The sequence below is a fragment of the Pezoporus flaviventris genome, unplaced genomic scaffold (genome assembly GCF_033815535.1).
Source record: "Pezoporus flaviventris isolate CSIRO_AGI_PZ_B2104156 unplaced genomic scaffold, CSIRO_AGI_Pfla_v1 ptg000031l, whole genome shotgun sequence".
NCBI lineage: Eukaryota > Metazoa > Chordata > Aves > Psittaciformes > Psittacidae > Pezoporus > Pezoporus flaviventris.
This window is the reverse complement of record NW_026892579.1, coordinates 64,881,484-64,904,558: the sequence shown is the minus strand read 5'-3', so window position 1 is coordinate 64,904,558 and position 23,075 is coordinate 64,881,484. Positions and strand designations below refer to the sequence as shown.

At 41.5% G+C, this 23,075-nt stretch overlaps 1 long non-coding RNA gene across 1 annotated transcript in view; it reads left to right on the top strand.

Moving 5' to 3' along the window:
* Positions 1 to 19,942, top strand: part of LOC133273311 (uncharacterized) — a 28,988-nt gene extending 9,046 nt beyond the window's left edge. Inside the window, exons 2-5 of the long non-coding RNA XR_009744733.1 lie at positions 1,740 to 1,889; positions 14,313 to 14,435; positions 19,437 to 19,564; positions 19,874 to 19,942. This is a non-coding gene — a long non-coding RNA (uncharacterized LOC133273311). The remainder of the gene's footprint in view (positions 1 to 1,739; positions 1,890 to 14,312; positions 14,436 to 19,436; positions 19,565 to 19,873) is intronic.
* Positions 19,943 to 23,075: the final 3,133 nt, after the last annotated feature.

The following is a 23,075-nucleotide window of genomic DNA, read 5'->3' as shown; positions in this document are numbered from 1 at the left end:
TATTGATTAAATTCTTTTCTAACACTTGATTTACCCAGGGCTTTTTTCCCAGTGGTGATTTTCAGTGGTAGCACTGGTCTCTGTGTGTGTGTGTGTGTGTGAGTACTTTGGGGAGGTTTGTTAGTAATATATAAACCCATCAACTTTAGTTTTGCTGTGATATTGCTTACGTGGAATTTGCCTTTGCAGAAATTGGTACAAACTACTGCTATGTGAACTTTGTGGGGTTGGATCCAAGAGCTTTCTTTTCACTCTGGGATTTGGAAGAATCACTGCCATCTTTAAAGTAATCCTGTGGTTTCCAGCTCTCTCAGAAGCCAAGGGTATCTTGGAGCATTTGGGTAAGAGGTATAAAATTCACAAATCAGTCATGAACTGAAACTGGTGCCCAGCAGTCATTTACAAGTGATTCTTGAATATTTATTTTGTTTTAGTGGGCTCTGAGTTGTCTCAGTAAAATATAAATAACCTCGAGATGGACACAAATAGGGGCTTCCTATAAGAAGAATATTCTTGCAAGGAATCCTGCATTATTTGGAGCATGTTAATTCTGTTCCAGACGTGTTTCACTATAACTGATTCACAGATTGTGAAGAGAAAGCAATGCACAAGCAGCAACTGTAGCTCTCACTATTTTTGTTGCTCTCATTAAAGGGTGTGCTGGCGTCAACTACAGATGTGATGATATTGCCTAGGGAATCAAGGCAGGAGAAATAAATGAGCCAATCCATTGTGGAAAAAATCCCAGATCCATTGTAAAGAGACCTCACAGATCCATAAGTACTCAGTCCAAGTGAGGAACTGAGGCTTAAACCTCAGGAGTGGCCAGAGCTTTAAATAGTGAAGTGAAAAGGTCATATCAAAGTGGCTTGTAGCCAGTATCAGTTATCCTGGCTTTTCAATTCACTGTCAGTCACAAAGAGGGAACACACACATGCTGGAAGAAGGTAGTTGTTGCAGATTAAAGCCCCATGTGAAATGAAAGAGCCATCAAAATTCTTTATAGCTGCTTGGCATGAGCTCTGATAACACAAAGTTATCTTTTATTATTACTTTTAAATGCAGCCATCTCCCACAGCCTAAACAAAAATCCCACAAGACAATAGGGCCAGCCTCTGAGTACAGTGTGTTTAATTGCTGTGCACAGCTGGAGCTGGCAGGTGAAAAGTACAGGCATGATTGCTTGCTCAAGTAGAAAGGTTTAGATTTCTTCTACTTTTTTGCTGTTTGACTTCACCTCATCTTTTAGCTGCAGAAAGGATTTTGTTATTTTGCTGTATTTTAGGTCTTTTTAACCCTATTTTATGTACAGAGGATCAGTTTTTCTTTTGCATATCTCATTGGCAAGAATACAAAAGGCACAATTCCCTAGTGCTGGGGTCACAGTGTGCCAGACTGATCAACATTCAAGCTTAAAACAGAATACTCATGAAATGTATCTCTTGTTAAACTCACACCTAACATTTTTGACTCATATAAAGCCAACCCTGTGATGACAGTGTTAAGACAGATCTGTGCACATGAGCAGAGATCCATAGCTCATTCTCTTCAGGGTTATTGTGCTTAAAGAACTGAGGAGTTTACACACAAGGAAGAATACAAGATGCTTTTTTAGTCATATTTTCTCTCTTGCCAGTCATCAAGTAGTATACAGTAATATTATTTGTTACGTTTAAATCAACAACACTGTTTTGCTCAGGTATTGATTCTTCCGTGCTCTGTGTTTTATGCAGGTTCAGGTCCTGTTGTTCCTGTTTGAAGTCAATAGGTGCTCTTAGTGCACAAAAAATGCACCCTGGAATGTTATGCAATCAAATTGGGCTTCCACCTGCCCAGTCTTCAAGGAAACATCAGCAGCTGGTGATGGGAAGAGGCCTCATTAGTAAGAGGTAATTACTTTTCCTTTGATGCTTTTCAGTGCATTTGCTAGCACATTACAGTCAGCATGATCCCAAGATTCAATTGCTGAGATAGCTGCATATATACAAGATGATGCTAGTAGTTGTGACAGACAACATTCTAGTTCAGATTTGAAACGTTTGGTATTTATAAAGATGCTGTTTCCTTTGAATAGCTTTGGACTAGGTGTTATGCACACATGCATGCATAAAGACACATATTTTCTTACATCCATTCATTAAAGTATGATTGATGTTGAAACACTCAGAACATTTACTTTCCTGGATTTTCTTTTTGCAAAACCTCAGGCATGATCTTATTGACTTTTGCCTTTGATTTAGATGAAGGGGAAGAAAAATATTGTAATGTTATTGTGTTTTATGTGCCTCTACAGTCAAATACAGCTGAAAGCACGTTCCATGCTGTTTGCCTGAGTGTGTACCGTGCCCTGTGCATAAACTTGAAGTCAGTGTTGCCTGGGTCTAAATTAATTCAGGCTGACAGATGCTGTCATGCATTCAGTGTAGAGGGAGTTCACTGAGATTTTGAAGTTTTAAGTTACCAAATACTGAAACACAACTACTATTACAGTATTAACAACTGGTTTTAAGTGATAGAAAGCCCTAGTGTTTGATCAAGCATGTAAATGCAAGATGTTCTCCCAACAATTAACATAAAGGACCCAGAAGAAAAACCTCCCAAAGAGAATTTTAAAGGAAAATCATTGTTTCTAAAAATGACAATGTCAACTGGACTCAGTTTTTCCACTTGAATTTCTGCCAAAATTATTCCAATTTTTGTCATTTCCCTTTTCTTCTGTATATTTTTGAATCGGACAGCTGTGGAATTTCCTGTTTTGTTTTTGTTTTGCTGCTGTGACCAAGGTCATTGTAGAAAACCAAAGTTTCAGTAAAACTTGAACAAAACCATGACTTTCCCATGTCTGCTCTTTCTCTGACCTACTGTTTCCTTTTGTGGTGCTCTAGTCTTTTCCAGAGTCTGCGTTTTCACTCATCCTCATATTTATTCTCCTCTGCCTTCAGTTTGGGCACTCCTGATTTTGCTCTTTCATCTGTTTTCCTCTTCAGTTTTCCTTTTTTGTTCTTTTCTTTTATTGCTCAATCTTAGTTTTATCTCATTCCATCTCTAATCCCTTTTGCCTCCTCTGTCCGCATACCTCCATGGCCACAGTCATAAACTCAGGATGATCTGATTCCCAAATGCCAGTAGCTGGACATGCCTGGGGAGGGCTTCACCGTGTGGTCTGACACTGCCCCTGTGCTTTTGCCTGTCCCTGCATATGGTGGATACCAGGAGGAGCCACAAGTTATCCCCCTGTCCCAGGGACATATCCCTGACCTGGTGAGACAGGGGGAATGAAGGGATGATAACTGGAGAAGGAGGCTCAGTGTTGCTGAGTGAATTCCCCTCCTCTCCACATAAGGCAAGCAGCACCAGGTCTTCACCTTTTCTTGGGGGCTGCAGTGTCCCAGCCCCATTTCCTGCCTGCAGAGGAGCCATCCTTGTCCTGCTAGTAGCTGCAAAACCCTGGAGCTGGCAGCAATTGGATCTTGTTGTCCACAGTGAGACTTGTTTCTGCCTGCAGGGAGCAATCCCTATTGCAGTGAGGGACTTATATCTTTAATTCACTGCTGTCCTTATCTGAAGAGATCCATCAAAGACAGACTGTGTACTTTCCACGTGCTTTGGATTGTCCCTTGGTGAGTACCCATGCACAGGAATTTGATTAAAGCTGCGTGATTTTTCATTCTCTGAACATTTGCAGCTATAACTGATACAGCTGTAACAGAAATTCCTGGGTGAGAAAATGTGAAAGTAGTTCAGAGTGGTTTCATTTTTGAGTTGTGCATGTTCATAGATAAATTTCAGATTAAAAAAAAAAAAAAAACAAAAAAAACCCACTTTTTCTATGGCCTTTAAGATTTGTTTCCCCTGACACTTTTCCATAACTATTACTTCTGTTGCTGTCTCTACCATTTCACCAATCTGTAATTTACCAAGCCTGCAATGAGCAGTTGTGTTTACTGTAGGAGTTTACACAGAACTTTGCTACCTTCAGTCTGCTCCAAAGGAGGGACAGGACAATCAAGCTGTTGCATTGCTCAGTGGTAAGCAGAGACCCCTGTCTGGGAGGGTGCTGTGGGTTCAGGCTGCAGCTGTGCTGCGCAGTTAATCTTCAGGAAGGTAAGACTTGTGATTGCATTGGTAGGAAGAGCTGCAGTGGGGGTGAGGAATGCTTTTTAGGTCTGATGTGTGGTAGAATGCTTGAAAAGTAAGAATATGCCCATATGTCTTTGTTTTCTTGGCACCTGTTTTTCTCTGTTGTGTTCTTCCTCATTCCACAGGACCTTCCATGAAAGATGCAGTCGTGGGAGGAACGGGTGGGTTAGAACTAGTTTTAGTTGCACCCGACCTCCAGCTCTTCCTGCAGATACGTTACTCCTGCTCTCAGTGCTCAGCTTTGTAGCATCTGAACCGCAGAGTGATAGTGTATTTTCTTCCTCAGTGGCAACAGGGCCAGTCTTAGAATATCCCTGGTGAAATCTGAAAGCAAATGGGGATATCTTCATGTGGTTTCATGAGGAGATGATTCCAACAATCATTACCTGAATTTACTTGTGAACTTAGGACAGGTAAGACAAACTTTCACTTACAACTCTACCCCCAGTAGAAAGGTTCCTGGCCTTAGAGCAAGTATGTGACATACAGTGAGGATGATCTAGGGAATTGGATCTGCTAGGGAAGGGGGATCTGCTCTTTTGAGTGGAATGACTTGATGCTACTGAGGAAGTGCTTACAAATATCTGTGTACATCAGCCCTTTTTCAACAGATTTTGAAATTGCCTTCCATTATGTGCTCTGAAATCTGCTGCTTTTCTCCATCACTACAATAAAAATGATGTTCATGGTAAGTGCTGAAAAGTGTATTATTAGTTCTCTTCCTCCTCCATGGAAATTATTGGGCTTTTACCCTCATCAGTGGGATATAAGAACACTGTATGAGAATAATAATGGCTTATTTATTCATCCTTAAAATATAGCCCTTTCTGTTTGTTTTTAAGAGCTTATTCAGAAAATAAGCAGAGCATCTGGAGAAAATACATTTGCCAGCAACAGCTTAAATGGGTGTTTGTCAACCACTCTTAAAGCAACGTTTGGGAGGAGCAAACCTTGCAATGTTTTTGACTCATTACTAACTGTTAGGCAGGCTTTATTCAGGTGAAGAAAGATGTGAATTTGGACATTTACACCAATTAGTAGTATCCACCCTGTATCATCTGGTTTAGTTATTCTCAAGTCTTCTAGCCTTAAAACTGCTGACAAGTATATATATTGGTTGTTTTCTTTGGACCTAAAAAGCATATGTATACACTGAGGACAAATGCAATTTAAGGTCCTGCCTGCTTCATGACAAGGATGTGCCCAGCTCTTATTTGTTAGCCTTCCATGCAAAACTATGTGAACTCTCTTTTGCCTGCAGTACCTCCCATTTCTCAGCATTGTGGTCACATACAAGACATGCTGGTGACTGCTGGTCTCAAGCAAATGCTTCTTTGATGCACCATGACATCTATTCCAGAATGCTGGGTGGTGATGGGAGAATGCAGGCCTTGAAATGTCCATCTTTAAGAGATTTATTCTCATCAGGGACGGCTTTCTTTGCTCTCTGTCTTATCTTTTTAATTTGGCAAGGATAATGCAAACACTGCTCATCATAGCTTGCAATATATATCTTCTTGTCACAAGCAGATGTTGCTGCAGAATAGGATAATGGGTTGATGCTGGTCTGATTGCTCTACTGAGTTGTCAAGTCACAAACAAGCTATTTAATCTTTCTGCTTTTGAATTGCCCTTCAGTCCCCTGGACCATCCTAGCAAATTCTTCCCTCTCCCCCACAGCAGCTCTGGCATAGAGGGATGGGCTGTCCCGCACAGATTTCTTCTGCCTATGGTGCTGCATCCTGGAGTGTCAGGGATGCTGGGCTCCAGCTCTCTGCCATACAGCTCAGTGCCTGGCAATAAGTCTATTGTGTTGAAATGCCACAAATTACAAGTGTTGCTCTGGTTTAGGCTGCATGAACGTTGTTATTTTGTTTCTAGATAGCATAATGAAGTAAGGTGTATTTGCTCTCTAACTGAGTGCTAGGGTAGGCTATGAGGATATCTATACAGCAACAGGGATTCCCTCTTTGTGCCCCATCCCTGGCAGTGTTCAAGGCCAGGTTGGATGGGGCTTGGAGCAAGCTGCTCTAGTGGAATGTGTCCCTACCCATGGCAGGGGGTTGGAACTGGACGAGCTTTAAGGTCCCTTCCAACCCAAACCATGCCATGATTCTATGACATGTGGCTGTGGAAGCAGACCAGTCTTCTCTTTATTGTCTCTGGCAGAGGTTTTTGCAGGTGAGGAGTCACCACAACAGCCTGGGAGCATTTACCTGGCCCTGTTTAACTGAAGTCATGGTCCAACAACTCCTCCATAATTCATTCTCACTGGGTTGATCCCAAGCCCCAAAACATCAGCACCATTTCCCATAGCCTCAGTGTGTTTTGTACTGGGCTTCTGATAGAAGTGAGGTTGGAGAAGCTGCCATCCCCACTGCTCTCCTTCCTGAACAAGGGCAGGAGTTTGCCAGCATGCCCTTTTGGGTTTATTTGGTGATAGCCATTGCTCAGACTCCCTTTGTCTGTGGCTGCTTGGCAGGCAGTGTAATTTATCCTAGTTTAATGTGAGGTATTAAGCCTTTAGTGCAAACCTGACTGTTCCCTTTTAGATGGGACCAATGTTCTGTAAGAAGAACAGCAACGAAGTAAAGATCATTGTATATGTTGTCCTTTCTGCTGTGTTTTAACTGAACACTATCTGCTGAAAGGCTTAAGCCGCTTTGGAGGGACATCATTCTCCTCTCGTCACTGAAGCACTTCTGGAAAACATTAGTTTCTGTTTTAAAGCAGAGAGATGCATTTGGATGGTCTGTGAAGGAATTCTGAATGGTTGGAATAACACCTGTTTGGGGAAATACTTTATATTGTCAGTTGTTCTTTTGAGTGTTTATGGTGTAGCAGGCACTCTAGAATAGAGGAGCACAATAATGCTGTAGGTGACAGTAAGGATACTAAATAGCTCTGTGAGCATGTGCTGGTCCTCTACACCCAAACGTTCAGTGGCATCCGTCACTTTGAACACCTCAATTTATTTAGCTAATCTTTTTTACATACATGGCACTTCTGTCTGAGCGTCTAAAGCAAGTAACAACAACAGATTATATATGACAAAAAAAAAGCTCCAAGAAGAAGCTTCTGTAAGTGTTGGCATTAACTGCTTGGAAGCAGTCAGAAGGTATGGTGCTGGGTTGTTGGGCTTTATCAATTATTTGTGAACAACCTGAAGCACTTGGTGCTGAGGAATCAAGGTATTTTTCCTTTACTGTTATTTTTAAACACTGTCCAGGAAGCAAAATCATTTCAAGCTTCCACTGGATGTGTTAGAAGGAGAAAACACCACTTCGAGCCACTGATTACTGCCTGCCTACTGATGTTTAACAGGTTATTTCAATGCAATGCTTGTTAAACTCATGTTCTGTATTTGTTGTTGATGTAGTAATAATTGTGAGTTCCTTTGAAACTGGACTCTGATAGGTTCTTGGGGTCAGTTCTGTCCATTGGCTGTCTTCACAGCTGAGTAGAACTAATTCTACAAACTTTTCAGGTTTCCAACAGAAGATCAATCAAGTTCACAGCATCTCTGAAGCAGGCTGGGAACTTCAGAATTGTCTTGCTGATCAGACATTAACTGCAGGTTACTGTGAATCTCTTCTTATTGGAAAGGTGCAAAACCTCTTTGAGCTCTTATGCCTCTAAATAAATCCACCAGCCTCAATAGGGATGCCTGTGTGAGCAGGACTGGGTGGAACTGAAGTGCCTGGGGACAAGATGTGATTCACCATATCACAATTGGGGTCAGCAAAGTCAAATAAGGAAATGAAAGAGAGTGAGAAGTGGCTGATACTCCAGGCATGCTGGCTGCCAACATTAAGCAGAGCAGTCCTGCAAAAGCATTTAGCTATTTGCTTTGCTGGATTTGAGATCGTGTATTTTGCAGTTCTGGAATTGGGGTGTTTAGTGCCTGAAGCAGGATGGGTTTGGAGGAAAGATGAGCTCCCTGTACCTGCTGAAGACAGTCAATGAGAGTTGTGTTATAGTGACTATAATGGGGCTAAGATTTGGTTACACATCATCTAGTTCCAAATATCTGGGCTAACTCTTGGCTGCATGTATTCTTGTTTGACCTTCTGCAGTCTAGAGGCGGTGGCTTTGGCTTTTTGCCTTTGTGTCAGCATTAGTAAATACAGCATCTCTCAAACTCCCTGCATTCTGGGGAGTTCAACAGAATATTTTAAGTACAAGGAATTAGAAAATCACTGATGTGCCTAAGTCATTCTGTCATTTCAAATAATATATAGCTTGAGACCATTATAGAGCATTTTGTTTAGCTTGAATGATACTAGGATCTAGTACTTGATACAAGGGAAAAAGTCCAGCAAGACAGATTGCATTCCAAATAATTAGGTTATATTTATTAACTGGTCACAAATGGCATTGTCTTGGTTCCAAAACTTGCTTCTACAGTGTTAGCTTGCAGCATTGTCATAGAATCCTAAAGTGGTTTGGGTTGGAAAGGACCTCAAGATCATCCAGTTCCAACCCCCTGCCAGGGGCAGGGATGCCTCACCCTAGACCATGTCACCCAAGGCTTCCTGATAGTAAAATACATGCAGTTGAGCTTGATATAGATTTGGTGGTTTATTGTGCTATAATAGCTGAGATGCCTGTTCCTAGAATGTTAAGCAAGAAGGTTTTTGAGGTCTTTGAAAATAACAATGTAAGGGAGAGGCTAGAAGGGAAAGCTGTGTGAATGACTTATACCCACCGTTGACAAGGGGAAAACTTCTATTTTTTGCTTTCTAGTAGTGTTTTATGGCATTTTTACTGATTTCTGAAGTACTGCTCTGTAATTTGGAAATAACACCTTTATTATTTGATGGTAAAATACTTTCGACTTCAGTAGGCAAAAGTTTTCCCTTTCCCAGGTTTCTTTTGCTGGAACCTTTTGCTCTTTATTGCTGTCTGTGAGCCTTTTGAACAGTGTGACAAATTCGATGGCACCTATGGAGCACCCTCAAATACTTTCAGCCCTGGTGTTTGTAGTGCACACCGAGACAGGACAAAATTAAGCTGCACTTACATTTGAGGGAATGCATAAGGTAACTTTATCTGGTGTATTGCCTTTTGAAAGTGGTAGATGACCTTGGAAGGGTTCAAGGTATGAGTGCTGCTATATTATATCATTTTGCATGATAGCTGTATATGGATATGTGGATGACTGAGTGCCCCTGAAAGAGCTCATCCCCTGCCTCATGCTAGCTCTGGAAGAAGAATGGGACAATTTAGCGAGCTAACTGAAAGCAAGATTCTTGTGGCACTTGTTTCTGATCATTTAGTTTCCTGAACTAGGTCCCTGGAGGGATATCAGGTGAGCAGTACAGCCAGCACAAAGACTAGCATACAGCTAGGGCTGGATTGCATCTTGCTGTAGCAAAGACAGAGTTTTTCCTGACTGAGAAAGATGAATGGCATGGAGTTAGAATCACAGAATGGTTAGGGTTGGAAAGGACCTTAAGATCATCTAGTTACCCAGTCAAGAGAGCATCACTTGGAAGTGGAGAGGTTTAAGCATGGCTTGTTGAGCTACAGCTTTACAGCATTGGAAAGGAGTTGCAGGGGTATCTGATCACAGATGGTGCATATGACAGAAATCCTGTCCGGATTGAAACAGATAGGATTCTGATGGATCTGGTATACTCACCAAATGGCCAGAACTTAAATATAAAACTGGATCCTGTCTTTTCATTAAAAGCAGAGGTTGCATCCCTGTCTTATGTCAAAAACCTGTGTCTGTTCCTGCATAAAACACACGTAGAGTCACAGACTGGTTTGGGTTGGAAGGGACCTTAAAGCTCATCCAGTTCCAACCCCCTGTCATGAGCAGGGTCACCTTCCACTAGAGCAGGTTGATCCAAGCCCCCTGAACACTGCCAGGGATGGGTCAGCCACAGCTTCTCTGGGCACCCTGTACCAGTGCCTCAGCACCCTCACAGTAAAGAACTTCTTCCTTATATCTAACCTCAGTCCTTAGACCGACTTTGGGGCGATTCGACAGGACCAACCAACCACCCCATTAATGTGTTGAATTCAGTAATATGGCAAAATTCCTGTGATGGGACATTAAATGAAAGCTGATCTTCAAACCTCTCTTATGTATTCAGCACCAGGGAAGAGGGAAAAAATGCAAATTAAACAGTAACACATTTCTCATACATGATATTTTAGCATATAAACACTGTGAGCTGACTTCTGGAATCATCATGCCATCAAAGTACAGAGCTATGTATGCATGCAAGGTTATGTGTCTGGTCCCCACTCCAGATTTCAGTACATCACAGATTAAATTGAGGTGTGTTTTCTCTGAATTTATTCCCACTTGTCACACTTCTGCTGTCTTTAAATTTCCTGTCTTCAACTGGGGATCCTGTAACAGCAGGAGATGGATTAAAGTGGGAAATCTGGGGACAATGTGCAGCTAAGGAGGCACAGGCACCTTTCTGGGCCTCTTCAGAAAGCTCAGTCTTGTCTGGTATAATTTGGCCTTTTGAAATGGAATAAAAAACATTTCCTAGTACTCAGAGGATGAAGGGGATTTTGGTTGCCATATCCAGAAACCACTGAGGTGAATTTACAGACCTCACGGGCAAGTGTAAAGTGGTGAAAGGTCCCCTTTGAGTGGTAGATCCATCACGGGAACTCTTAGTCCCTCCTATGCTATGTCATACCAAAGAGAAGCTTGTGGCTTTGCTCCTGGCTGGCTGTTCCCTTCAGGTAGTGACTGAAGCAGTAGCTTTTGAAGATCTTGTAGCAACAGCCTCAGGAAGGAATTAAGGTCCTGACTTCTAGACCTGGGAGAAATTAGGAGCCTAAATGCTCTGAATTCAGGCCATGAGCTCTGTGATGCAAATCTCAGTTGTTATCTGACAGGAGCCTGGTGGATTTTGGAGTGAAGATGTTATCAAACAGACGAGCATCACTCAGAAATTACACTTCCACTTACTTGGCCGTGCCTGTTTACAGGAGGCTGTTTGCTATCGTTCTCACAAGCTGTACGACAGAAGTACACTGAAAACTTCCTCTGGGCCCTTGGCAAGTAAACTTTTTCTTTGTCGTATCATCAGAAAATGCTGCGTAAGAGAACACTTGCACCTGCTCTATCCCCCATAATTATCCTGATCTTAGCACTAGATTTTGTGTTCCTATTTTTAAAAGCCATCTTGCTAAATAGACGTGGAGAATGTTCCCTTTGGAAGAGTAAGTGAGCAGCAGTGCATCATTAGGGAAGCACTGTGAACTTGGCATGCCGTGCATCAGCCGAGTGAAAGGAGGAAGATAAGAGAACTGAATAAATTAGCATGTTTTCTGTGTGCAGAATACTGACTTGCAAATCTGGCAATGACAGAGAGAAAAACTCTCTTTTTAAGTCTCTTTCATGTTGTACAAATCACCTAAGGGATAGCTGGAATCTTTTCTGAAGGCATTTATCTTATATACAGTTTAAGATGGAATAGCTAACCGAAGGAAAATACCCTTGGCTTGCAAGCAGTTGAAATGAGTGTCTACAAAACCAGACAGCAAAGCAGAGATATTGCAACCAGAATTCTGCATGCTGATTGCCAGGTTTTGAGTCCCTTTATAGAAACTGGCAGCCTTGCATGAAAATAGAGCCAAGTAGTTGGTTACAGCTTTTGAGAAAGCAAAGAGAAGGCAACGACACACAGAGCTCCCATTTGGATATACTACATGTGATTAGGCTGTGGTTTACAAACCTTGGGGCCATATTCTACACTTCACATGGTTTATGTTCACTCAGAACATAAGGGGAGGGCTGTGAAAGTCTGGCTGTCAGTTGTATGCCTGTTCTATCAGTTCTGGAGCCAACTGGGGACTGCTTCAGTCTACAGTTCGGCTCAATACAGGCTTAGCTCAGCCAGTAGTTAAAGCACCTGCTGGCTCTCAAAGCAAGAAGGCCATGAGTAGTAGTGAAGGATACATGTAGGAAGCTACTACATGTCATAGGAAAACGCCTACAGCAAACCCGTTCAACAGCTACTGTGCAATATTTGAATGGCTCAGCACAAAACACACCATCTCAGCAGCAGGATGAGTGTGTTTGGCCAATGAAGGGGGAAAAAAAGAGTTAAAACTCAGTGGGCTCCCCCCCCTCCCCAAGTCTTTTTCTAACATGTGTTCAGTAGAAACACACTGCAGGGCTTGTCTGTGCTTAAACTTGCCTGGTTTCATTAAACTGATTGTTTAAATCCATGTTAATACCAGAGTGTGTGCATGTATCATTCTGTGGTTCTTTGCACGTGTTTTATGTGCCCCTGTAAACTCAGGGAAGATTTAACTGGATCGATGAGTATTGCAAGTGTTTTTGGAGAGCCCAAATCGTGATGACCAGAAACCAGTCTTTAATTCTTTTATATAGTATTTGTGTAAAAGTCCTCTGTTGGGAAGATGTTTTGTGCTGACCGTTCATTTGGGATTATTTCGTCCCTTCCAACCCAAACCATTCCATGATTCATAACTCAGAGGTTCAGTCTGAAATTCTGTTAGGAGGAGGAAGTCTTGTTCTGTCTCAGTGTTGACTCTGTTCTTGATTGACATTTGGCCCTTGGGAACCAGGCAAAGGTATGAGACTGGAATTCCTGGGAGAAGGAATTGCTTGCTTATGTTTATTTGACTCTCTGTTGTCTGTATGCGTATAAAGCAAAGCAATGTAAGAATGGCATTGATTTCTCCTCCAGCATGGGATTGCAAATATTGGCTGCTGCTGGTAATGTTGATAATGATGCCAGAACAGGACATACCTCCTAATATAAATTAAGGGGTAGCTACGTTAAATGAAGTGGCTTTTAAGAGAAAAAAGCAATAATGAATCTAAATAAATGATGCAAAAACTCATCTAAAAGGATATTAACTTAAAAATGTAAGAGGCTGAAGTGTGGGCTGTTTCAGTGCTATGTTTTAAGAGAGTGAATCCATGTAGGAATGAATGTTTAGACAGAGCTGGAAACTTCTAGTCACAATGAATATTATCCCTTCAGAACAAATATAGGTAACATGAAAAAGTAATCATCACCTGTGGATCTTTACAAAGGAGGGACTTATATATGCAACAACATGGGGGGGGGTTGCCTATTTATACTGATACATATTCATGTAATCAACTAACAAAAGTATGGAATAGTTTATATTTAAGTTATAAAGTGGCAGATGTACAGCAGGATGTGCTGCACCTAACAATGTAATAGCATAGGTGAAAGTGAGCAGTAGTAGAAAAGTACTGCATTTGGGTACATGGGTGATAGAAGCAGAATCATTTCAGTGTGTGGATCAGGAACCTATCTTCTTATCCAGATGAATGGGCTGATTTGATTGGAGGCTGTTATTTGCTTGTTATATATTAATTGAGCATTTCAGGAGGGCAACTGGGAGGAAAGCTGCTGTGAGAGCTCCCTCTTCACTCGGGTTAGTTCATGTTGGAAAACAGAGTTCCAGACCTGGCTTAGTCTGCCACCACCATCAAAAACTATTGCTCTTCTTGTGGTTAAAGCCAATCCCCAGTAAAGCTGTGTTCCATAGGAGGTGCCAGTCTGCAGTGACAGAGATGCTGTTCACTGCTTTGGAAAGGAGCAACACAGTTTGCTTCCACACAAGGTAACTCTGTACCAGGCTCTCTCGGTACATGCAGGACTCAGAGCAGACCTCAGCCTAAATCATGGAATGCCGAAAACAGCTGGTTTGCCTATAAATAAACCAAGAGCCTCTTCGCATAGGAGACTTTTTTAACAGATCTGCTATAGAAACGAATTGTCACTTTAAGTACTGGTGTTGAGAGTGTCTGTGGTAGTAACGGGATTCACATTCTAGAGTATGAAAGTCACACTGTGATCAGGTTTCAGTCCTATTGGTATCATGTTCCAGGAAAACCGCTTGTGCTGCAAGAGTTAAATCTGTCAGCCTTCTGTTTGTGATCCCCAGGGTGCCAGAGGTTTGTATCTTGGGTAGAAAACTCCACTTGATTTAGTCAAACACATCTCCATGCACCAGTGATTGTTTTGTTGTTTCAATTGCTTGAAATGCTCAATTGTTGAAATACAATTTAACAAAGACTTTTAGTATGGGGGGAAATGCCTGCTTGATTTCCTTTTCTTTTTGGCTTTGGTTTGGGTTGTTTTCTGTGGTTTACTTTCTTTATTCCCTTTTTTCATGTGAATCCACAGAGAAGCAGCAATCGGAATTCCACTGATCTCAGCTGGCTCAATCACTTGTGACAGCATCCCAGCAACCAGCTAGTTCAGGTTCTTCTGCTGAGCCCTTGGCCACTTCCACATGCTTATTGCCAGGTAACTGTATGCAGTTGTAGTAACAATTGAGTAATGTGAGTTTGTCATACAGTGAGTTTCTGTGCAGGAAGGGGGCAAAACCTTGGGTGACATGGTCTAGTGTGAGGCATCCCTGCCCATGGCAGGGGGGTTGGAACTGGATGATCTTAAGGTCCTTTCCAACCCAAACTATTCTGTGATTCTATGTGACTAGCACCTATTTAATGATCATAAATCAATCAGCCCCAAAACAAAAGGCTTCCACTTTCCATTACACTCAACTCTAATTAGTCATGATCAGACATATAGCAGCCCACACTTGGGTGTACCGCTACTAGTGGAAAACCAGCAGTTTTCCTCCTCTTGGAACAAAGGAGCTCTGCATTGCAAGGGTATTTATTTGCTCAGCTCCAATCTAGCTCTGTCCCGGCCTTGCTGAACCTGAGCAAGCTGGGACAAGAACAGAGCCAGCAAAATGACTGGTAGAAAGTGTTAGATCCGCCCAGCATGAGAACAGCCCGGCATTCCCTTTTCCCTGCAGTGCAGAGCAGCTCCTGCAGCCCTGGGACTGCAGCGGCTGCTGTCGGGGAGAGATGGGCCCCAGCCAGATCCCAGCTCCAGCGATCTTCCTTAAACACTCCTGGCTTCCTTTTAAGGGGCTGGCTTAGGGCCATCGTCTGAGTTTGTGTCATCTCATCTCCTGATTGCTTGGGATGGAGGGAGGGAGGGGGGCAGCTTTTAACCCTCAGCATTTCTGTCCCTTTCCCTGAGTGGCAGCTGGAGCAATTGGAGCCTAAGGGGAGCGCAGCTCCTTTTAAAGGGAGCTGTGTTACCCAGTTTGGGAGATAAGGCACAACTCCTTTTTCAAAGGAGCTCTGTAGCCGCTCAGTCTCTCTCCCTGTCTTCACTGTGAAGTGTATATACCCCATTTTCCTGACATGCCAATGTTAGGACTGCCACTCCTAACACTGCACTGGCAATGACTGCCAGCCCCCCTCCCAGAAAAGGGAAGATGTTTGAATTCTGTTTAATGGGCCTTGGCATCCTTGTATTTGCTTTGTGTTTTCTGAGATTTGGCATTCACTTGGAGGAAAATTTGGGGGCTATAATTCAATTCTTCCTTCTTTGTCTTAAAAATGAAATAAAATCCAGACTTGATGTTTTTCTCAAACAAACAAAAAAGGGGGGAAGAAAACCCCAAAACAACGCACAAAGAAAACCTGAAATAAAAGAAAAAAGCCACCAGCAAACACTAAACCAAGTTATTTAACTTGTTTTATTAGGTTGTTCTCACCTAACAAAGTTGGCAGTGATGGTCACATAGCAACCCCCTGTAGTAAGTACCCCTGGATCTCCCAGTTGCTGGAGCAACATCCATGGCCAAGCCCCACACAAGCCAGGCAGCCCTTGCCAGGTATTAGCTCTGAATTTCACACTGATAGCTCTAACAAGCTCCTTTAAGCTTCTCTTCTCAATTCAGCCCATCAGTCAGTTCTCAGAAAGCAGAAGCCCTGTCTTCAGGGCTGTGATTTCTATGAGTTAACAGAATATTTAGTCTTATTTCTCTAACAAAAGCACCCCCCTTCTCTGACATGACCTCTCTGTGTCAGAGATGTCAATGAAAGCACTTTTTTGATTGCAGTTCTGCAGTGGTTAAAAGGGGTTTTCAAATAATCTCCTTCCAGTAAGGAGAGGACAAAATGGTCCAAATTCCTCCTCTCACGTTTTGCCATGGGGAGGGGACTTCCTTAGTTCTCTGCAGTGGGTCCAGGCAGACTTCTCTCTGGGACAGGTTCCCTGAGCAGCCCCTCTGCTGAGGCCCAGCAGCTGTTGCCTTTCTTGTTTGTCAGAGAGAGGATATTGAATGTTCTCCCTGCTGGTCCCTGAGCAGAATACATGCATAGTCAAACAGTAACTGAGGATGGTAGCTAAGGGGGTGAAAGGATGCTCTATTGATAAGGGTAAGAGGCATCTGCAGGCCTCGAGGGAAACTTGCCAAAACCTTTCTCTAGTAACTCAAGGATTTTCTAAAAATCAATAATGAAGGCAGAAACCAGGGGAAGGAAAAACACCTCCTTGAGGAAAGCCAAATTCTGCGAGAGAAATCATGGCAGGATTTAGTGTAATTGTAAAGCAAATCAGATTGAGGGAAATTGTTTTAAAAGGGACCCTTAGCTGGCAAGAAGGACCATATGTTCTTTCTTATCTCTGCAAAAATACCCTACTTTCTTAGTGTATTGACTTATGTGAGTACCTGCCCTAGTCTGGACTTTCAGCATCTACAAATATAATTGTAATGAAAAGAATAAATTGCTCTAAATGAGGACGTTACATCAATCGTCATGGGTTTAACCTCGTTTCACCTCTGCTAGTTTGTAATGCGTGTCACCTGATTAACCTGTAACATACAGGAACGTTGGGAGAAGTTTCCTGAAGTTAGGAGTGATCTGTGCTCATCATCTGTTGCTCTGTGTTTAGCAGATGGGCTGTAGTAATGATGTAAAATCTTCTCGTGGCACTTTGAAATGCCAGTTTGGTGTGTGTGTTTTAACACTCCATCCTTCCAGAAAAGCAGTAATTGCTATTAATACTGAAATCTTATTTTGTCTGTGATGCTGTTTAAAACAGGAATCTCAGCTGTTGGACAGAACTCTTTAATTATGTACTTTAACACTATCACATTAAAGCTGGGTAGGACTTCAGAAGCACTGACTCCTATTTCAGTTCTAGGGGCAGGATTTTCGCTGAACTTATTGCATTGCAGTGTCTAAGAACACTGGCCTTCAGGCTCCCATGTGTTCAGATTGAATACATGAAAAATACAGGAAATACTTGTACCTCCTAATAACCAGTGGCCTGTAAGGCATATTTGCAGCCTTTTAAACATCTGCTTTCATAGAGGTAATAGGAGTGTTGGCCCCATGGCTGCTTTGTAAATGGTTACACTTTGTGTTTTGAGGGTGTGGAAGTTAGGCATCTACATGCTGTTAAAAACCTGACAGGTCGTCTCACTTAAAAGGGACAGGGAATTGTGTTTTCTTCTTTTGTTTTGTTCCTTTATTCTTAAATGGTTGTGTGATATTGGGCAACTCCATAGCAAATCTAAAAGCTGCTGTCTTCTAGCTCTGGGCTCTTCCCGGACCTGTGCCGTTTGCACTCTTTTCTTTCCACCCTCTTGCCTCTATTTATTTGAAAGGTTATGAAATGAAACCACTTTCAACCTTCCCTTAGCCTAATGCTTCCTATGTTGTCTCTTCCCTGGCTTGGTGTACAATACAATAGTATTCTTATCTCCTTTTTAACTAACTCCTCACATGAAGTACTTTTCTTAAATCCAGACTAATAAGAAAAGTGGTTGTTCTAAATATAGGTAATAAAATGGATCTAATCTAAGACAAATGTCTGTTTTTTACAAATGTGCTGCATTAGATCTCATTTTTCTTGCTAAACTTTGTATCTTTGATTTTTACGAAAGTGTGTATCTATAGCTATACCTTTAAACTTTGCATGTCGTCAAGGCTAGGTTTACAGGCCCACAGTTGACTCTGTCATGTTCTCCTTTGCTGCTTAAATATAGATGCAGTAATTTGCAGCTCTCATCATGTTATACTACCTCCCAGTTATTGTCACTGTTTACTCCTGGATCTGTAACTTCATGTGTCAGTTCTAGAAGCCTGGGATGGAGATTGCCTAGCGCTTGCTTTTAAAAGCATGTAAGATCTTTAGGTTTTGTGTCTACCTGGGGCACGGTATATGTTCCCTCTCTGGCCTTTGTCCCACTTACTGCCATTATCCATATAGATAGTCATGTGGGATTTGAAGGTTTTCCCTTAATTTAGAAACATGTTTTTCTTTACTTTCATTGTTTATCTGTGATCTCTACTTAGTTCTATTCCCTCCACCCTGCTTTCAATCTACTTTCCCTGAGCTGAGCTATTAAAAGTGCAAAGAACGTATTTCTATCTTCTTTTCAGTGTGCTTTGGGGGATCGCATCCATCTTTACTGCTGGAAAGTCTTTTATTATCACACTTCCTTGTCACTTTAAGTGACATAAACTCATCACTTTTTATCATCGATATGTCTCTGTGCCTTCTGAACACCTAATACTTGGGGTGGTTTTTGCCAGCATGGTTATTGATTCCGTTTGGTCTGGACACTTTTTATTCTCTTATTGAAGGTACAAACTTGACATTATGGGGAATTTTTATTCCAGGAAATACCAAGCTTTCCACTTGTGACTGTAGAAATCCTTTACATTATGTTATAGACATTAGGTGCATTGATTTCCTCCTTGATTGCAGAACTGTACGTAATGTATCCTTCATTTTAACTATTCATATTCCTTAATTTCACATCGAAGGACTAAATTGCACGTAGGTCTTTGAAGCCAGACAGCTGAAGAGAAAATTAACTCAGATTTACAAGCACAGAAGTGTACCCCTCAGAGTTTGGTACAGGGTTTGATACTGCTGGCCTCAAGGATGTATTCTTAAAATCTATTTAAGGAAGCCTTAAAAATGCCTATTTGTTTATTGAAAACTATGTTGCTGCAGGTATATTTTGTATCTGGACTTTGGAATAGCAAGACTTTTAATAAACTCTGATTAAGAGGTACTGTTCCTATTAAAAGGTGCTGTTCTTAATTCCTTTTCTTCTTCCCTGGGAGGAATTAGTCACACTGCAGTATTTCTCTGGATCAGAAGGTAAAACCACTGATAAAATCAGTGTGGAATAATGGATAAGTTCTTATTAAAATCTGTTATACTGTGCCTATAAGGCTTATTTGTAATAAGAATCTATTTTTTTCTGCCTTAATTTCTTGGATTATAAACTCTTGGGATCTGTTTTTACACTATATAGTTCCCAGCACAGCTTCAGGCTCAGTGGTCATGAGGTACTTCTGCTATGTAGATGCAATTCATCATGGTAAGTTTGTCACACGCAAACCTTTCCCATACAGCAATGACAATTTGGATTCAGAGTCCAGAAATATAATGTAATTTGGCATCTTTTCTGGACAGAAGTGAGCAGGAGCCCAGTCCCACTCAGGGCACTGTCACAAGTACAAGACCTTCTGGGCTATCTTATTTAAGGAAGCAGAAGTTGGTTCTTGGATGATGATCCACTGAAGATCATGGCAAACCACTTGGTTTGTTCTCTGAAGAAGTGCTCCTTTTCTTGGGCTGGCTGACACTTTGCTACTGAGTGCTAATAATAATATAAATCATACTTCTCCACTTTAGCATTCCCAGCTCCAAAATGATTCCCTTAGTGTGCTAATCCTAATGTTTTATGTTGTGAGCATTACTGCAGCCATTGCTTTTCCCTAATATGGGTGAACCTCTAGACAAACGCTTGGAAGGGGTATGCAAAAAATGCAAGTGCCTTGCTCTCTATTCCCTAAAATGCTGTTGAACAGTCTTTTCAGTATCAAAACTTACATCTTTTATATTCTCAGCTCCCCTGGAAACTGCTTTTTATCATCTCTTTTGAGTACAAGAAGCAGTCTCTGCAGTGAGATGGATCAAACTTCAAACTATGAAGAGCTCCCTAAATGAAGACAGTGCTCATCAGGTATAATGTGGGTAGTTTTTTCCTGTTTCTGGCAATGCCTTTGCAGCAGGTTATGAAAACTCATATATTCATGGTAGACAGGTGGCTTTCCAGGTGTCCACTCAACTTCCATGGAATCTAAAATATTTCATTCAGAGTAGATCTAAATGAGTTAAGTTTAAATGAATACTCCTCCTGACTTCCTCTAACCCCTGCTGCTTTTATTCCTAATTGTAAAACATCACAAGTGAAAAGTGAGTTAGGTGGGTATTTCTCATGTGGACAAATATAGGCAATATGCAAGCATATGATGGAGTTTCTTCCTGAGTTTGCAAAAGGGCAGCCTTGGAGTCTCTGCTGTTGGTTACAGCTTTCACGTGATTCCATCCAGTTAAAGCTACTATTTTTTACCTTGTATTAAGCATAGATAAAGGTGGCAAAAATCAGAGGCTGCTCCATGGGAAAACATGAATAGAACCAATCATCAGCATTGTTAACTCCCATGGACAATTACTCAAACCCTCTGTTCTAGGGGAGTTTGCTATTTGTGACACAATCAATAACTCACTGTTGATTTAAAGAACAGATAGAGCCATCAGCAAGGTAAAAAATGGTGTGCCAGAAGGACTCTTAGCATCCTTCCTTTTCTCTATAGCTCTGCGGAGTTTGCTTTCTCACCTAAGTGCTATTTTGAGATGATGCTTTCTCCTCTCCCAGTCTCATCCTTTAATTGCCCTATAGCTAGTAAGTAACAGTTTGCTATTTAAGGGTTTGAAGATGAGAGAAAGGTTATTGTAGTTGCATAATGTTGAACTAGGCATAACATGTTCTCCTTCCCCTGTATGTTGCAAGAAGTGTGACTAGATTGAACGCAGAAACTGGAAGTAGTACTGGGTATTTCTCATCCTGGGTTGGAGGCTAAATGTTAAATATCAGTTAAAGCCCTTAAATCACAGAATCATCGAATTGTTTAGGTTGGAAAAGATCTTTTAGATCATTTATCAGTAGAAAATCATCTCTGTGGAGAGTATAAATTATGGTTCCATGAGACACATTGGATTTATTATTCTCCTTCTGATGAAAATCTTTATTGATCTTCTGCTATTTCTGTTCTAATTGAAGGCAAACTGTGCACTTTCTGCTCAGAAGAATCTAAGGGAGACAAAAAGAGGTTACTTGAAAATCCAAAGATCAAAAGGGAAGGTGAAGATTGAAAGAAAGGTAAAGCCAAAGTTTTTTCCATTAAACTAATTGTAATGGAATTGTGGCTGGTAAATATGCTTCGTGTTCTTCCGAGAAATAGCAAGCAGGGACATGCACTCACATGCTGCTCGGGCTACATTTGAAGAGTGTAATTCTATTAATTTCATGCTTCTGACTTTTACTGGTACAAACTGAAATCTATAAAAGCTCTGTAAGACCAAATAAATCTGAGGCTGTTTGCTAGTCACAAGAAACAAGACTGCATAAGAAGTCAACTTCATTCTGCTGATGCTTCTTCATTTTGGTTTGCTTTGCTTCTATGGCCTCTCTGCATCTGTTACAAAAATCCTGCTGCTTCCCTCACCTTCTCTTCAAAAATTGAGAGTTATTTTCCTCTTTTGCTCTTCTACCTGTCATCTGTTGATATGGAATATGCTGGCAAGTTGATAGAGGGATCAGCAGGCAGAGAACGGAGAAGTACTTACACCTCTGTGAGCTGGTTTCAGGAGACCTTTGACCATGTTCTCTAATGTGTTTTGAGATGCAGAGACATATGTGGCTGTAAGAAATGCCCAGTCATGAGGGAGGCATTTTGAACATTTGAGTTGCCTGAAGGGGAAAATTCACTCCCTGCCTTATGGACTAAAGCTTTTATTTTTTGCCCAAGATCTCAGAAGGGTTACCCATAGTGTAATGGTGCAGGGATCGTGTTGAGGACATGCTGAAATGAGTACAGTTACACACACGCGCCTACTTCTGGGTGAGCAGATGTTAGTGGAAGGTTAGGAAGGCTGGAGAGCAGTTTTCAAAAGCATATAGGTGATTGCAGACTACAAGCCACCTAAATGCTTTAGAAACCCTGACATGATTTTTGTTCCCAATTAAAATCCAATGCACCAATGGATTTGATGGATAGATTATGAACCCGTGCACCACAGGAGCTACGCAGCTTCCAAGTCTGTTTCCTTATAAAGGGAAAAGATTGTTGGACTTTTTTCCCCTGTTACTCTAGGAATGCTTTGTAGAGAAAAAGGTGTATATCTGTAAAGTTCAGTGTTTAGAAGTTTTACTTCTGGTAGTACTAGGGAGACTAACTGGAAACCAAATCCAAGTTAGTTGCCCACTTCAAAGGTCCCCTTAAAAAGACCCACAGATGAAGCACTTCATGGTTCACTGTCCAAACTGCAAAGAGGATCTGAAGCAGCAATGCAAGAGAGACCACATGCAGAAAAGGGCTGTGGAACTGGAAGCTGAACTCAAAAGATGCGAACATGAGATATCTCTAGACCAAGAGAATGAAGAAGTCTGATTTTCTAAGGTGAATCTTTTGTCTTTCAGATGTAGAGGATTGTGCCTTCTCTTTTAATTTCCTGTGCCTGTTGTCAGTGTACATTAGAGAGTGTTTCGTGACAGGGAACTCTAAGCAGAAATGGCTATATTCAGTTCTATATGGAGCCACTCATCCCTTCTGTGTGGAGTCATTGATCCCTTCTATATGGAGTCATGCTCCTGTCTGGTCTGTGACAACCACATCTTTTCTAATTAACTTTGAGGCAAGGAGAAGGGGTAAGGAAGAACCTGTAGTATTGATAGTATAGATTATGTCTGCTGGTCATTTTGTTTTGCTGTTTTAATGGATACTCTCAAAGCATTACACACAGCTGCTTGTCAACATTTTCACTTCTTGATGACGTTAGTGGTTACAAAAGGCTCATAGTTCATTATTTGTTACTTGGAATAATAGCACTAAGTCTGCCTCACCCTGTAAATCCCATCTTCAAACATTTCTCAAGGAATAGGTGAAAGTTAGTGAAAATGAAGTGAAAGTTAGATGTTCCATTGTGATTGTGTGCTTTTACACCATTAAGATAATATCCATGACACCAAGTAAGTCTTTCTGCACA